The sequence below is a fragment of the Panthera pardus genome, unplaced genomic scaffold (genome assembly GCF_024362965.1).
Source record: "Panthera pardus isolate Hobbes unplaced genomic scaffold, ASM2436296v1 HiC_scaffold_16, whole genome shotgun sequence".
Taxonomy (NCBI): domain Eukaryota; kingdom Metazoa; phylum Chordata; class Mammalia; order Carnivora; family Felidae; genus Panthera; species Panthera pardus.
The window spans coordinates 113,910,931-113,928,379 of NW_026526721.1; the positions used below are offsets into that span (position 1 = coordinate 113,910,931).

The 17,449-nt window shown below is 39.7% G+C and overlaps 1 long non-coding RNA gene across 1 annotated transcript; it reads left to right on the plus strand.

Annotated features, from left to right (window-relative positions):
• Nucleotides 1–3,106: 3,106 nt before the first annotated feature.
• On the plus strand, nucleotides 3,107–17,348 carry LOC109260839 (uncharacterized). The gene is made up of 3 exons (XR_002077169.2): nucleotides 3,107–3,604; nucleotides 4,262–4,437; nucleotides 16,642–17,348. It is a non-coding gene; the product is annotated as an uncharacterized LOC109260839 (long non-coding RNA).
• The last annotated feature ends 101 nt before the right edge of the window (nucleotides 17,349–17,449 follow it).

Below are 17,449 nucleotides of genomic sequence, written 5' to 3' on the forward strand. Positions count from 1 at the left end.
CACGGGGGTTGGCTGCCTTTTTTGCTTTGCTGTGACTATCGTTTAAGGCCAGGAGACAAGGCCTCACTACTGTTCTTTAGAGAAGGCTTGGTGATGTGGGAGGGGTAGCGGTGAGAACAGCTTGGTAGCACTCCTGCATCTATCACTTTCTAGTTTTATTATCTTAAGCAAGTTTCTTAATGTCTCTTAGCTTATTTTCCCTCCTATGTCCAATGGGAATGATAACGTCTGGTTCAGATAATGTATGCGAGAAGAGACACTTGATGTCAGCTCTTCTAAGGAGTTGGGCCAGCTTGGGCTGATTTTATAGAGCGACACAAGCAGTATATTTGCACTTTAGTAAGAGGAAATGCAGAGGATGGTGATGATTAAAAATCCAGAAAAGAGCCTTTCTCTGACTAACACGAGAATTAGGAGTGCTCAACTCTTTTAGAAATTCCCCTTATTGATCTTTAATTAAAAACAAGAGCCATGATGAGCCCAGCATGGCTCTAGAAGTCAGGTTGTATCCATTCAGACAGCTGACCTCTCTATTCAAAATATACTAAGTGGTTACTCCACACCAAGCTAAATAATGGGGATGAAAAACAAAGCTGTCATTTTCCCAATGTGTGAGAAGAAATCCCTGCTGCAAAATACAGATAACACATTTCATTAATTCTAAGATGCACATTTTCATCACACTGTAACATACCTGAAATTGGAGTGCATCTTAGACCTATCACAGTTTAAATAACAGCACTTCCTTCATTAATGCATCACAGAATAAATGAAGCATCTTGCAAATGATGACATCAGATTCAGTGAAATACAGCAATAGCTATCTCTCAGGACTATTTGCGGGTTAAAGGGAGTAAATTGGAAAAGCACCTGTATTTATGATCTACTGCTTCATAGCAGATAACCCCAAAATTTAGCAGCTTAAAGCAATAAACTTTTTTTTTTTTCCTCATGGTTTCGGTGGCCAGGAATCCAGGAGCAGTTTAACTCAGGTTCTAGGTCAGGGTTGCTTATGAGGCTGCAAAGGGAACTGGGTCTACTGTCATCTGAGGTTTGACTGGGCATGGAGGATCCACTTCCAAGATCATTCATGAAGCCGTCAGCTGGAGGCTTTAGTCCCTGGAATGTAGCCTTCTCCATTGAGCTGCTTATGACAAGGCATCTGGCTGATCCTAGAGTCAGTGGGGTGTGTGTGTGTGTGTGTGTGTGTGAAAGAGAGAGACAGAGACAGAGAGAGAAAGGCCCAAGATGAAAAGATTGAAGCTGCAGGTGTTTATACCTAGTCTTGGAAGTTACATACTGTCTCCTGCCACATTCTGTTGGTTACACAGACCAACACTGTTACAAGATAGGAGGGTGAGGAACACTGGGTGCCATCTTGGAGACTGACTATCATAGTACCTAACACACTGAAGGATGCAAAGAAAGTCAGAAATAAATATTAGTTTTTCTCCCTCTGTAGTACTCTCCTTTTTACCTCATATAAATTCTGTTGGAAGAGATTGGGTCTTCATTTAGGTTTATACCACCATCCAACTCATACTTTCAGTTTGCACAGCTATCTAGCCGGAGTGGCAAATGTAATGAAAGTGAAAAGATGTCAAAGAGAAGTTTCTGTGTTTGACAACTTGGTGTGGCTGGGGATGGAGACCTTCCCTTCTGGCTTGTGTTCAAAATGGAGAATCTTAGGATTTTACTGATCTCTTTTTATAAAAAAATGCATCCAAATTTAGAGGCTAATCATCCCAGAGAACTCAGCCACCTTAGGGCTTCTGACCTTCATAGAGGGATGGTTTGGCACCACATGATGGCCTAAATACAAGAGCTCACAGGATCTCAGACCTAGAATCTTTTGTTAGGATGTAAGGAAACTGGCTAAGCAAATCATCATTTGCCAGTGTAGTGAAAAAAAATAAACAGATGATTGTAAAATTCTGGAGCCATCAAATCCTGATTTCCAAGTATTATTGGAAATAAGAAGCCTGGTTATTCACAAATGAATTTAGAGCAGGCCTGGATCCTGTCCCATGTACCCTAAATCTATGGTTCTGGAAGTGTGGTTCTGGCCCAGCATCATCAGCGTCACTTGGGAACTGATTTGAAATGCAAATTCTCAGTCCTCACTTCAGATCTGCTGAATCAGCCCACATGGGAGTGGAGCCCAGTGAGGCTTCTGTGTTTTAATAAGCAGGTGATTCTGATGCTTACTCAAGTTTGGGAACCACTGCTCATTGTAAAATGCTTTCCTTTGATGTAAGATATATCCCAACTGTCCCTCCATCTGCCCTCCACACACACACACAAAGCAAAAACTAAATTACGGTGTTTGGGGATGCACTTGGGTAATACAATTATGAAGAAAAGTAAGGAAATGATTACTGTAAAATCAGGAGAGTGGTTACTTTTGGAGAAAAGGGAGGGAGATATGGGTTGTGTAGGAAGGGGCACATGAAGGGCTTCTGGGATAGAAATGTTACCCATTTCAAGGAGTGTGGGATCACTCACTATGTGTCCAGCATGTGCTTTAGGAAGGCAGAGACAATGCAAATATGATGGCTGGGATGGACACATTCACACCCCTAGTTCCAGCACAGAGTAGCAGTGCTATTATTTTCATAAAAGTAGAGTCTCAAACAAATGAAACCCAGTAAAATATAGTGGTTTTCCCACACCAGCAATCAATTTTCCAATACTTTGAACATCAACAGTTGTCTGACATTTTTCTCTAATTTAAATATGATTCTAATTACCTGGAGTTAGCGTCAGATTCCACAGATTTAAGAGCTCAGTCCCATAAGACTGTGTGATCTATGTATCTCCTGGCTGGGCCAGCCATGCCTGGGGATGATATGACCTGATAAGATGGATGCTGGCTTCACTATACATAGATTTGGTGGGAACCCCTTATTGGGTTACTTTGCACCCAAGATGGAGAGAGGGACAGGGAAAGTGTAGAGCAGAGTGAGGTGACTCCAAAGACCAGCAGCAGTTTGAACTCAGCAGTCCTTGGAGAAAGACGTGTGTTCAGTGGTGGAAGCAGATATTGAGGAGTCCACCTTAACCATTCGCTTTGACTTATTTCTATCTCCCATCTGGCTGCTACTTAATCCCTTGGCCCTCCTAGCCTGGTAGTATCGTCAGAAATGGAGATGCAGGGTAGTGTTGCAGAAAGAGCACTAGACTAGGGGTCAGGGCTTTCATCCCAGGTTTGCCGCCTGACTTGAGTAAGTTCACTCCCTTCTCAATGCCCGTGACATTAGACCAGACCATATATAAGCAGATTATAGTAAAAACACGCACAGGGCTGGAATTGGAATTGGAAGGATAAAATACCTCTAAGGGCATTGGATGTATTTCCCATAATGCAGATATTATATTACAGATCTATAACTTCATTGAAAAATAAAGATGATAGAATGAAAATGTATTTGGTATTATTTTATCATAATTTTGTAACAGGAGTTAATCTTTCTTGCATCTATTTCTTTAGTGAGAGAAGTGGAAGTTATTTTTCCTAGTGCCAGGGTAGAAAATGGCTACGTGGACTTCCCCAGGGGAGTTTTCCCTTAGGAGGATACATATCAATTTACACTGTAGAAGACAGGTAAGTAAAGGGTGAGGAGCCCTGAATATCCAGGGAAAGATGAAATAGAGAGGCCCTTAATGTTTGGAGAGTTGGGGGGTAGGGGATAGATGGTGGAAATAATGCCGCCACTCCACCTCTTGGGGATCACTGGAGTGAAAGGACTGAGAATTCTGTAGACAGTGGAATCCATTCCGACTCAGAGATTCAGGGGCCAGCTCTGCGTGTACAGAGACTAAAAGAGCTGGGTTGAAAGGGTGGCCATATGAGGGCCTCTGACAGAGCCGGGTGCTGCAGGGAACTGTCCCTGAAGAGCCCTTATGGCTCCTTCAGAACAGAGCATGCTATGGGCTCCTCACAGCAGAGGAATCATTTTAAGGTGAACCAACTGGTCTTCAACAGCGACACCATGTGGCTGAGAGAAGTAAAGACAGCACTGGACTTGAAAGATCCAGGGTCAGCCTGCGCCCAAAGGAACAGTGAGTGGGTGTACGTAGGTCAGGAGGAAGACTGACCTTTTTATTACTAGACTAGGTAGGGACTACAGTGATTTTGTTTGGTATTGGTACTTTGAGTTTTGGGAGCAGTTCATACTAGTTAAATACATTCTATGATAAATGTTAAAAATAGATTTTACATTTCTGGAAATCTGTAACTACAATGTTTTGACTTTTGCAGGTTTTGCTGGAGCCTCTGAGCATCACACTGCAGTCTACTGAACACAAGCATTGTTTGGTTTCCTCTTTCACTGCATGGTGTCCAACCTGTTTTTTGAAAAGGAAGAGGGAGAATGGAGGACTCAATTTTTGAATTTCAAATGAGATTACACCGGGGTCATTACATTTTTCTCTAAGGTAACTTTCAGCTCAAATGTCTATAGTTGTATATGGAACTTTTTAATGTTTTAAGAATCTCCTGGAAAAGTTATTCATGCTCTCACTGTGGACTTCTAGTTGATCAAATGTTTCATTTAACTTCCAGCTGAATAGCACAGTATTGGTTTCTCAAAGCATTTATTGTAAATGTATTAGGAATAAGACTGTGTTAACTAGTCAAATGGGTATAGTCCACATGGTTTAGAGTGTCATTCATTCAAACAAATAGGTAAGGTGTGAGTCCCACTGTGTGTCAGGCATTGTTCTGGTCATGGAAGATACAAGGGTGTAGAACAGAACATGGCACCTCCCTCAAGGAAGGAAGGCACCACCTTCCTTCCTTCCAGAGAGGAGGAAGATCTGAGCCAGTCTCAGTTGCCAGCACTGATTTTGAGGGGCATAAAGGCACAGATAGATGAATGCCAACAACCAAGCATAGAACCAGCCCATGGAATCAATAATTTACATGTAGGCAGGGCTGCTCAGAAGTTGTAGTTGAGAGTTGGAATCAAGACTACTTGGGTTTGAATCCCAATTCCACCACTTAGCAGCTATATAATTTCGGGTATGTCACTAAAGCCCCAAGTACCCCTAGTTCCTTACCTGTGAATTGGAGAGAATACCTACCTCAGGAGAAGTTTAAATTAGAGAATATTGGTAAAGTGTAATGTTGAGCAGCATTGCTGTATAAATTGAGCTTTATTTTAATAATAATAATAAATCAAAAATTTGTAGACCAATCAGATCATCAGTGAATTTTTGTTATATTTGAATCAGGATTGACCCATTTAATAAAGACTTGCTGGTTTAGACCAGATGAGATTTACCATATTTCTCTATTGCTCTCGATATTGACCTTGGCTGTATATCAGAGTCACCTGAAGAATCTTAAAGCTGATACCTGGACTTCAACCCCAGAGTCTGATGCAATCAGTCTGGAGTATGCTTTGGGCTTCAGCGTTTTTAATCATGCAGCCCAGGTCTAGCTGAATATGGAAAGTGAGCAGATCTGTCCTTGGGTCACAGGCAACCAAGGCAGTTACTGATGACTTTCCCCTTACATACCTGCATTCTGAGCTAGAAGTTTTATTGGAAACAACCAGTGGGAGAGGGAGTCACCTCCACCAACTGGTGCTAAAAATTGACAGAGGCACCTGTACTTCTAACCCCATGAGGCATTTGTTAGTCCTAACTGTACCAGGATGTGTTCCTCAGCCAGCAGCTATGGGATGCCTGGAATAGATGCAGTTAGAAAGGTGGATTCCAGGGACAGCTTTGCTATAGCCCAGGCAAGAGACTATCGACAAATCATTCTTCCTGCTCCATCTCGGTTTTGTTATCTGTGTCTGTTTATGGAGACGAGAATACTCTTTCCGTATGCCCATAGACCTGCTCTTAGGTCCATGAGTTATGCTGGTAAAGCACTTTGCAAGCCATAAAATACTGTATGAATGAAATAAAATACCCAGTAGAGATTTGACATTGCACTTTTTGAAACTAAAAACTGCTATTTTGTATAGTTTCTGCTGTCCAGAGCTAAGTTTTTAAATACCTTATAAAAAGCTGTGATGATTGAGACCATTTTCTATAGCAATTCTATGTCCTGGGTTTCACAAAAACAAAACAGCAGTGAATTCTATTTTCTATTCTAATCAATAATTTATCGTGATAAACCTTTTGCAAAACACCATCTAAGGTGTGGGCCTACAGGGTAAAATGACTTCTTTTTTTTATGGAAAAGTAATTACTGTAATGAGTTTTTGTAATGTGTGAGGCTCCATAAAGGAAATCTAATTCAAATGGAGTCAGAGAGCTGAAGGTAGAGCTCTCAAACTAAACCTCTGGCTGCAGCCCTTGTATTCCCAACAGGAAGAAACCTATACTTTACAACCCCAGCAGGAAGAAAGATTTTCACCTTACGTAGCAACAGCCAAGCCAATGAGAGACTGTTGCAATTCAGCCAATGAGAAGCCACTACCCTTTGAACTCCCAGTTTATTCAGATGGACTTTTTTGTTTATAACAGCCTCTCCCAACTCCCCCAACTTTCCTCTATAGAAGAACATTCCTCTCCTTTGTTCTCTGAACTTGGAGTATGGTTTTGGCATAGCTTGCCTGTCCTGAGTTGAAATTCTCTGCTATTCCCAAATAAACCCATTTTTTGCTGGTAAAATAACTGTCTTTTTTTTAAAAGTTAACATATGCAAATATAAAGCACTTGGGGCCATGCAATTTTATTGAGGATAAAAAGTAACCAGAATTCAAATTAAGGGTTCTAATTAGTAATGTAAATTAGCAACATAAATTAGTGAGGGTTTTTTTTGTTTTGGTTTGGTTTTGGGGATTTTTTTTTTTTTTTTGTAGAATTATTTCCTTTCAGGTTATGGAGACGTTAGAGAACATTTATTTTTCTTAAAAAACACAATTCAACTAAGTAAATTTTAAAGATCTTACTAACTTTATTCAGAGATTCATGAACCCGGCAGCACCCAAGCTACCAAATAAAAAGGAGCCCCGAGTAGTTGTACAATTCAAGAGGGCTGATAGACGAAAGTGAGCAGGAACAGAAAGTTACACTGGGCAAAAGCAGATTGGTTATTGCAAGGTTACCTTCCTTACAGCTAAGGGACGTGTTGGAGCTGGGTCAGGTTAGCTGCGCCGAGCAGACAAGCACTGATTGGTTGACCTGGGCCTTTCTTTCTTGGGAGGGCTGAACATAGAAACTTAGTTAAAAGTTTTGGTTTGCTGACATCAGACTGAATGTGAGTGACTCCACCTTGAGCCCAAACTGGTCACGTTACCACCTTCCTAAATCTGATTTGGACTGCCTAGCAAATACGCATTGTTGTATGTTCTTCCAGAGCTGTGTGTGCTGTGCTGTGAGCAGCTAGATGCCGATGTGGAGCTGGTAGGTAGGGACCACTGGAGAAATCTGCAGTCTGATCTCTTAATCTCATGCTGCAGGACAAGGTTATATGAAAAAGACAACTTTTCTATGGAAAAGTTAAAAGTATGTTGAGAGGCTACAGATTCCATCCAGAGTCACATTGCCCCCTTTGAATCCCAGTTTCAATTTTTACCAAGTGTGTGACTTCAGGCAAGTAACTTAACCTCTCTGTGCCTCAGTTTCATCTTCTATTAGATGGAGGTAATAGAAGTAACTACATCATTAGGTTGTTATGAAGATTAAATGAGTTAATAAAGGTAAAATGATTAAAACAGTAGCTGGGACATAATAAATATCATGTAAGTGTTAAGTAAAATACACTTTTTAACACAGTGTTACAGCATCTGTAATTTACTCTAAGGCATATTGGTATAGACAAACTATAGGAGAATAAATAAACTTTATTCTACATCTTCATGGTGAAAAATTAACAATGAAATACCCAATTTGAGAATCTACTTTCCGAGGATGGTTAGAGCAGAGCTTTGAATATTGCCAGATAAATCTATATCAGAAGGTAAGTGATTTGATTTAGTGTTAAAAAGAAAAAAATAGCGGGGTGCCTGGGTGGCTCAGTTGGTTAAGCGTCCAACTTTGGCTCAGGCCATGATCTTGTGGTTCCTGATTTCAGCCCTGCATCCGGCTCTGTGCTGACAGCTCAGAGCCTGGAGCCTGCTTCGTATTCTGTGTCTCCCTCTCTCTCTGCTCCTTCCCTGTTCATGCTCACTCGTGCTCTCGCTCTCTCTCTCAAAAATAAACATTTAAAAAAAAAGAAAAAAATAATAAATGATGGCAACAGCAAAAAAGCAATTTGTTGAATAATATGCTTCATACACTGTCATTTACATTTATTCAAATGTACTGTCAAGTACATTTATTCACTCAACATATATTTATTAAGAATCCACTACATTCCAAGTACAGTGAGAGGTGTGAGATACACATTGGTCTAAGATGGACGTGAAGCCTGCCCTTTGGGGCTTCAAGATGAGACCTAAAGGATGAGGTGGTACCCACCAGCCAAGGCAGGTGGGGATAGAGTTCCAGGCAGTGGGAACAGCAAGGACAGGACCTGAGGGCAGGATACTCAGCAGGTTTGGGCAAACGAAAGGCAACTTGGGTGGTCGGATAGTGGGGGGCAAGAGGATAGCAAGCAGCAGATGACTGTCTGGGAGTGTTTTGCTTGATCTTCCCAAAGCACTGGACCTATTGAACCTTGAAATTGTATCCCCCTTGATTTCCACGTTGCCTCTACCACTTGATTTTCTCCCTTCTTATACAAGGTTGAATAGTGTTCCCCAAATTCATATCTACTCATAATATGACCTTATTTGGAAATAGGGTCTTTGCTGATGTAATTAGGCAAATGATTACATGGATTACATGGATTACATGGATTAGAGTGGGCCCTAAATCCAAGGATAAGTGTTCTTATAAGAGGCCCATGTGAAGACGCATAGAGAGATGAAGGCCACGTTATTACAGAGCCAAGATTGGAGTGATGCAGCACAAGCCAAGGACCGCCAAGAATTGTCACCACCACCACTGCTGGCATATAGGCATGGAACAGTCTCCCTCAGAACCTCCAAGGAACCAAACCTGCTGGCACCTGAATTCAGACCTCTAGTTTCCCAAACTGTGAGACAGTAAGTTTCTGCTGTTTTATAACACCTGGTTTGTGGTAATTTGTTATGGCAGCCCTAGGAAACTAACATACATCTCTTCGAATGTACATTCTCAGTCCTTTTCCTGGTTTCTCCTTCCCATTCATACCCTTGGTGTCATCCAAGGCTTCTATCCTTGTTGATACTCACTTCTTACATCCTGTCCTTGGCACCTATTGGCAAACAGCCTTACTCTCCACCCAAGGCAAATAGGAAAGAAGTCTGGGAGTTAGCCAATAGGGTTTCTTCTATTTCAGCTTCCACATTCAGTTAGTCACCAAGTCCCATGAACACTGCACTCTTTTTAAAAATTATTTTTCAAGAAGAATGGGTGGGTAATACTTGCATGTGATTTTAAAAGATATAACATGAATAGATAAATACACAGACCAATGGAACAGACTAGACATTCCAAAATAGATCTAAACATATATAGAAATTTATTAAAGAATAGAGATAGTCACTAGAAAAAAATATTTACTTAAAAAACTGGTGTGGGGGGGCACCTGGGTGGCTCAGTCAGTTAAATGTCTGACTTTGGCTCAGGTCATAAACTCATGCTTTGTGGGTTCAAGCCCCACAGAGGGATCTGTGCTGACAGCTTAGAGCCTGGAGCCTGCTTCGGATTCTGTGTCTCCCTCTCTCTCTGCCCCTCCCCACTCGTGCTCTGTCTCTCCCTCTATCTCAAAAATAAATATTAAAAAAAATTTTTTTTAATGGTGTAGGGACAACTGGATAGCCATTTCAAAAAAAGATAAAATTAAATCTTTTGTATTTTTTTAAATTTTATTTTTTATTTTTTAAAACTTACATCCAAATTAGTTAGCATATAGTGAAACAATGATTTTAGGAGTAGATTCCTTAATGCCCCTTACCCATTTAGCCCATCCCCCTTCCCACAACCCCTCCAACAACTCTCAGTTTGTGCTCCATATTTATGAGTCTCTTTTGTCCCCCTCCCTGTTTTTATATTATTTTTGTTTCCCTTCCCTTATATTCATCTGTTTTGTCTCTTAAAGTCCTCATATGAGTAAAGTCATATGATATTTGTCTTTCTCTGACTAATTTTACTCAGCATAATACCCTCCAGTTCCATCCATGTAGTTGCAAATGGCAAGATTTCATTCTTTTTGATTGCCGAGTAATACTCCATTGTATATATATATCAATTCTTTGTTATCCATTCATCCATCGATGGACATTTGGGCTCTTTCCTTACTTTGGCTATTGCTGATAGTGCTGCTATAAACATGGGGGTGCATGTGCCCCTTCAAAACAGTACACCTGTATCCCGTGGATAAATGCCCGGTCATGCAATCGCTGGGTCATAGGGTAGTTCTATTTTTAGTTTTTTGAGGAACTTCCATACTGTTTTCCAGAGTGGCTGCACCAGTTTGCATTCCCACCAGCAGGGCAGAAGAGATCCTTTTTCTCTGCATCCTCGCCAACATCTGTTGTTGCCTGGGTTGTTAATGTTAGCCATTCTGACAGGTGTGAGGTGGTATCTCATTGTGGTGTTGATTTGTATTTCCCTGATGATGAGTGATGTGGAGCATTTTTTCATGTGTCAGTTGGCCACCTGGATGTCTTCTTTGGAAAAGTGTCTATTCCTGTCTTTTGCCCATTTCTTCACTGGATTATTTGTTTTTTGGGTGTTGAGTTTGATAAATTGTTTATAGATTTTGGATACCAACCCTTTATCTGATATGTGGTTTGCAAATATCTTCTCCCATTCTGTCGGTTGCCTTTTAGTTTTGCTGATTGTTTCCTTCACTGTGCAGAAGCTTTTTATTTTGATGAGGTCCTAATAGTTCATTTTTGCTTTTGTTTCTCTTGCCTCTGGAGACGTGTTGAGTAAGAAGTTGCTGTGGCTAAGATCTAAGAGGTTTTTGCTTGCTTTCTCCTTGAGGATTTTGATGGCTTCTTGTCTTACATATAGGTCTTTCATCCATTTTGAGTTTCTTTTTGAGTTATTATTTTCTTACAAGAAAGTGGTCCAGGTTCATTCTTCTGCATGTCGCTGTCCAGCTTTCCCAGTCCCACTTGCTGAAGACACTGTCTTTATTCCATTGGATACTCTTTCCTGCTTTGTCAAAGATTAATTGGCCACACATTTGTAGGTCCATTTCTGGGTTCTCTATTCTGTTCCATTGATCTGAGTGTCTGTTCTTGTGCCAGTACCATACTGTCTTGATGATTACAACTTTGTAGTATAGCTTGAAGTCTGGGATTGTGATGCCTCCTGCTTTGGTTTTCTTTTTCAAGATTGCTTTGGCTATTCAGGGTCTTTTCTCATTCCATACAAATTTAAGGATTGTTTGTTCTAGCTCTGTGAAGAATGCTGGTGTTATTTTGATTGGGATTGCATTGAATATGTAGATTGCTTTGGGTAGTATTGACATTTTAACAATATTTGTTCTTCCTACTCAGGATCATGGCATCTTTTTCCATTTTTTTGTGTCTTCTTCAATTTCTTTCATAAGCTTTCTATAGTTATTCAGTGTATAGATTTTCCATCTCTTTGGTTAGATTTATTCTGAAGTATTTTATGGGTTTTTTTTTGTGCAACTGTAAATGGGATCGATTCCTTGATTTCTCTTTCTGTCAATTCATTGTTGGTGTATAGGAATGCAACCGATTTCTGTGCGTTGATTTTATATCCTGCAACTTTGCTGAATTCATGAATCAGTTCTAGCAGTTTTTTGGTGGAATCTTTTCGGTTTTCCATGTAGAATATCATGTCATCTGCGAAGAGTGAAAGTTTGACCTCCTCCTGGCCAATTTGGATGCCTTTTATTTCTTTGTGTTGTCTGACTGCAGAGGCTAAGACTTCTAATACTATGTTGAATAACAGTAGTGACAGTGGACATCCCTGTCTTGTTCCTGACCTTTGGGGGAAAGCTCTCAGTTTTTCCCCATTGAGGATATTAGCGTTGGGTCATTCATATATGGCTTTTATGATCTCGAGGTATGATCCTTCTATCTCTACTTTCTTAAGGGTTTTTACCAAAAAAGGATGCTGTAAAAACTAAATCTTCATCTCATACCATGGACCAGAATAAATTCCAAATGAATCAGTAATCTAAATGCAAAAAAAAAAAAAAAAAAGCATGAAAGAAAACATAAGCGGGTTTGGAAAGAACTTCTTAAAGCTATAAAACAAGATCCCAAAGCAACAATAGAAAATCTTGATAAATTCAACTACATATATATATATATATATATATACACACATATATATGTATATATGTTTTATACACATATATATGTATATATATGTTTTATACACACACACACACACACACACACACACACACACATATATATATATATATATATATATATATATATATATATATATATACATATATGGGTTGTTGTTTTTTTTTTTTTTTGGCAAGGCATACAACATCACAAAGAAAGCCAAAAGGCAAATGACAAATTGGTGGAAAATACTTGCCACTTACATTGGGACTAATCTTTTTAATATATAAAGAGTGCTTAAAAGTAAAAAAGAATGGAATGTAAGACCTGATAGAAAAATGGACAAAATCATAAACAGACAATATGAGAAAGGGATATACAGTTGACCCTTTTTTTTTAATGATTATTTTTGAGAGAGAGAGACAGAGTATGAGAGGGGGAGGGGCAGAGAGAGAGTGGGAGACACAGAATCCAAAGCAGGTTCCAGGCTTCAAGCTATCAGCACAGAGCCCTCTGCGGGGCTCGAACGCATGAACCGTGAGATTATGACCTGAGTCAAAGTGCCACACTTAACCGGCTAAACAACCCAGCCACCCCATAGTTGACTCTTAAATATGTAAAAAGATGTTGACATTTACTCAGAATAAATGCAAATTAAAATTATACAGAGATATAATTTCTCACCTACCAGATTGACAACAATTCAAAAACTTGGTAATATACTCTGTTGGTGAGGCTATGGGGAAATAAACACTTCCATACAATGCCCATGGGACTGCAAAATGATACAGACCTGGGTGAAGGGAATTGGACAATTCTTAATAATAATTATGTATTTACCCAGGAAAACCACTTATAGGAAATTACCTTGAAAGGGAACTTTCATAAATATGAAAGAATGTGTGTACAATATTCCTCATTACAATATGACTTGTAATAGTAAGATAGTGGAAACAATCCACATGACCACCAATAAATGGTACAGCTACAGGAGTACTATGCAATCATAATTTAAAAAATATGAAATATTTCTATAACCTGATATGGAGTGGTTTCCAGTATGATATTATTAAGTGAAAAAAATGAGGTGTAAAAAACAAGGAAACATAAAATAAATATATATATATATTTATATATATACATACATATAAATATATATTTAATTTATATATGTACACATATATATGTTTTTGCTTATTTTTTGCAAAAAAAAAAAAAAGGGAACACAAGAAGGATAAAACCAAGACTAACGAAAATATCTACTTCTGGGGATGGTAGGAACAGAGCGAAGAAAAGGGATGGGAGTGGCATTTCTTTCCTTTTTATATTGTTCTGATTTTTGAACCAAGTAAAAGTGGTCCATAAAACAATTCAATAAAATGTAGCAAAAAGATTTTTTAAATCAAAACCTAAAATCAAATATAAAAAGAAGCAAATGAATCTCTATCAAATTACTATCAAGATTTCTTTGCACTCCCTTTTGTTCTCATGTGTCTTAGTAAAGATGTACAGAGGACTGTGTTCAAAGTTACTTGAATTACCCTGTTCTGTACTTTACACAGTACCATGATTGCCCATCCTTGGTGTCCTTAATTGTAAAGAAAAAAGGAGATTACAAAACATCTAAACTCTACTTCATAGATTTAAGATGGTATTAACATTAGAATTGAGATTCTCAAGCTATTTTGTATATACAATATTGTAGAATACAGCAAAAAGGTAAATATGTGAATGCAGTTAGGGGCCAAGATTTTCAGAGTGGTCATGTAGAATATTCTTGGTCTTAGAAGATGCCTACTGAAGTTTTTCCAGTGAAGTTCATGATGTCTACAACTTTCTTTTAAATGATTCGGAAATAAAAAACATGTGAGAAACATAGAGCAAAGAGAGCAAAATATGAGCAATTGATAAATCTAGCTGAAGAATAGTGATAGAATTATCTTTGGATAATTCTAATTTTTTCAATTTTTCTAAGTTCAAAATTGCAATAAAAATTTTAGAACAAGCAATATATCTCATTGGTATTTTATAAAACACGTTTTGCTATTAACTCTAATCAGAAATACATCATTTATAGCAATAAAAGTAAGCTAGATTTTTGCTCCATTAAGAATCAGCAGGGGTGCCTGGGTGGCTCAGTCCATTGAGCATCCTACTTCGGCTCAGGTCATGATCTCGCATATGACGAGTTCAAGCCTTGCATCAGGCTCTGTGCTGACAGCTCAGAGCCTGGAGCCTGCTTTGGATTCTGTGTCTCCCTGTCTCTCTGCCCCTCCCCCCACTCATGCTCTGTCTCTCTCTGTCTCAAAAATAAATATAAACATTTAAAAAAATTTAAAGAATCAGCAGTAAAATATCAAGGGCTTAGAAAATCAAAGGTTTATTTCTTGTTCATGTCATCTACCCATCACCCAGTCTGTGCAAGAGGAGAAAGAGAACTGTGGAAGGTCTCCCACAAATAATGAATTGCTTGACTAGAAATGGCACACACAACTCATTAATCACATGACCTAACTCACCCCTATAGGGAGTGAGACATTGGCAAATATCTGATGAGCAGTATAAATGATTATCACCTCGCTTGTTCACTATGTTTCATGCCACAGTAAACATTGATAGATGTGAGAAATTAATACAGTGTAGAGATTAAGAACACAGGTTCTGCAGCCAGATTACCAGTTACTAGCTCAATCACTTGCTAGCTAATCTTGGGCAAGTTACTTAATCTCTTTGTGCCTCATTTTTTTCAGGTGTAAAAATTGGGCCTAATAATAAGTAACTGAGGAAAGATTAGGTAAGTTAACATAGTTAAAGCATTTAGAACAATGGCTGACATATAACTATTACCAACATTATTATTTTATAGTATGAAACTCAAGATAATACATTAAAGAAATTTCGCAATGTCCCTCCTCCAAAGCAAACAGTGCAAAGATTTACAGTGAAAAGTGAGTTACTCTCTCACATCTGAGCCTCCTCAATCAGTTTTTCTTCCCAGATATGATTGTTACCAGCTGTGGCATTTATTGGCTGGAATTTATTGCCTTCCAGCTCCCATCTCCTCATCATCTCTCTGCTTCTGATAAATGAAGCATCTTTCCTTGCCCCCTGACAGAATGTTAAGCTTTGCCAGTAGAGGACACTGGTGGGACTCTGGAGGAAAGATGGGCTTCTCTTCCTGGTTCTGGTGGGTTTTCTGTTCTTGCACGTGTGGCTGGGAAGGTGTGTGGGAGACCCAGTGATGGTGGGGGCCCCAGCTGGCTTCCCCAGGGCCAGCTCAGCAACGCTCCTGTAAGCAGTTTATTTCCTGGCAGGTTTCCACCTCGGCCAACTAGTGGCCCAGCCAGCTTCTCATCAAGTTCAACAGCACTCTCCGTGGCAGTTTCCCAGAGAATTCCATCAGTAACCCCCAGCAAGTGATTTCTTTCCTACCAGACAACTGGTTCCTCACTGGAGGTATTTCCAGCTTGTCAGCCCTGGATTGTCAACCAGCTCTGACTCAAGACAACCCAGCAAAATACTGCATCATGGCAGGGAAGGGGCTTCTTTTCTTTTCTCCAAGGAGGTCTCTGGGTCCAGCCTTGAGGCTTCATCTTCCAAGTTCCTTCCTTTCTTGGGAACTCTTTCTCAGCTCTAAGAGTTCCCTTATTATCATTTAGTAAACTACCTGTAAATAACCACTTTTTCTCCAAGAACAATTTTGTGATTTATTCAGAAGACTGGCTTCCAGATCACTGTGGACAAGACCCAACTTGGCTGGAAGACACAGTCCTTGGCAGAACCACACGGACAGCTCAGATGGCCAAATTTTATTCTCAGAAAGGATCAGAGATGAAAATACTCTGATTTCCCTAACGCCTTGTTTCAGTAGCCAGGAGGGTGTAACTCTCGTATTGAAAAGCAAATCGTTTCAAGAAAAAAATTCCACTATAGGGACGTTCTATAATATATGCAATTATGTCATGCAAATTCAACAATAGGCATCCAGCAGAATAGTAAAAACAATAATAACATAATAATAAGAGAAAATACCGGATAAATGAATGAAGGTGCCAGGCAAGCTTTTACGTGCCATTCTTCTCCCAGCGTGGACCTGGAGGCCATTCTGTAAGCCTCTGCCTCTGAGTGCCTCTGTGCCCCAAGCATGAGTCCAGTGCTTAAATATCTACTGTTTTCATATAATATATCTTCTAAAAGCTGGCCAGCTTCTTCATCTGGTGTTCAACTGAACAAACAATAACCTTCTCCAACACCATAGAAAACCTGGCTGCTCTGGACTAATGGAAAAAACACAACAGTCTCCAATTTAATGTCTCTCAAGCGTTTTCACAGGTCATTTCTGACCATAGAAATGTGTGTTCCTCTCCAGAGTTCCACGAACTATAGAGCTGCCCTACCACATCAGATAGGACTACCCTGGAGCCTCAAAGCTGACCAGAATCAGGTTTGGTCCATATTGTCAAGGCAAATATTTTCTGGAAGCCAGGACTAACCCTATGACTGGGTTCAGTAGGGGCCACCATGGAGGTAAGATTAAAGGCAAGTCAATCTTAACCATGCTATACCCCTTTTCTCATTCCCTTGACACTTGCACCCTGTAAAAATAAAATGAAAAGAAAAAGCCCTAGAGAAGACATTTTTAATCTGATTGTGCTACCTGAATGAGATAGCTCTTTAATCCCCAGTAGACTAGCAACGATCAGTTTATTCCCTTAGCCAACAGCCCGCTAAAGATTGGGGGTGGGGATTCACAGATCCGGAAGGCTCAGCATCTTGGGGAACACCGAATCAGTTCTTGCTCTCTCTCAGCTTCTTCCCCACTGCATACAAACTTCCACTGCCCACAGCATGATGTCCAGTTTCAAGAATCTTTGTCTGCTGGACCAGGATGAGCTGAGTCCCCCAAGCAGGGTCTGGTTCTCACTCATCTGCAGGTATGCCCAGAACTGAGCACAGTTAATGGCACATAAGCCAAATGGAGCTCATGAATGAATGGCAACTGAGTGAAAATGTAACCCATAGAAAACACAGGCACCATATGTGCAAGTCTTGGTACAGTCTCATGTCAAAGTAAAAAAAAAATTAACTGGAGAGCCCTTTATTATTTTTTTAAGTTTGTTTATATTGAGAGAGAAAGAGACAGCATGAGTGGGGAAGGGGCAGAGAGAGGGGGAGGG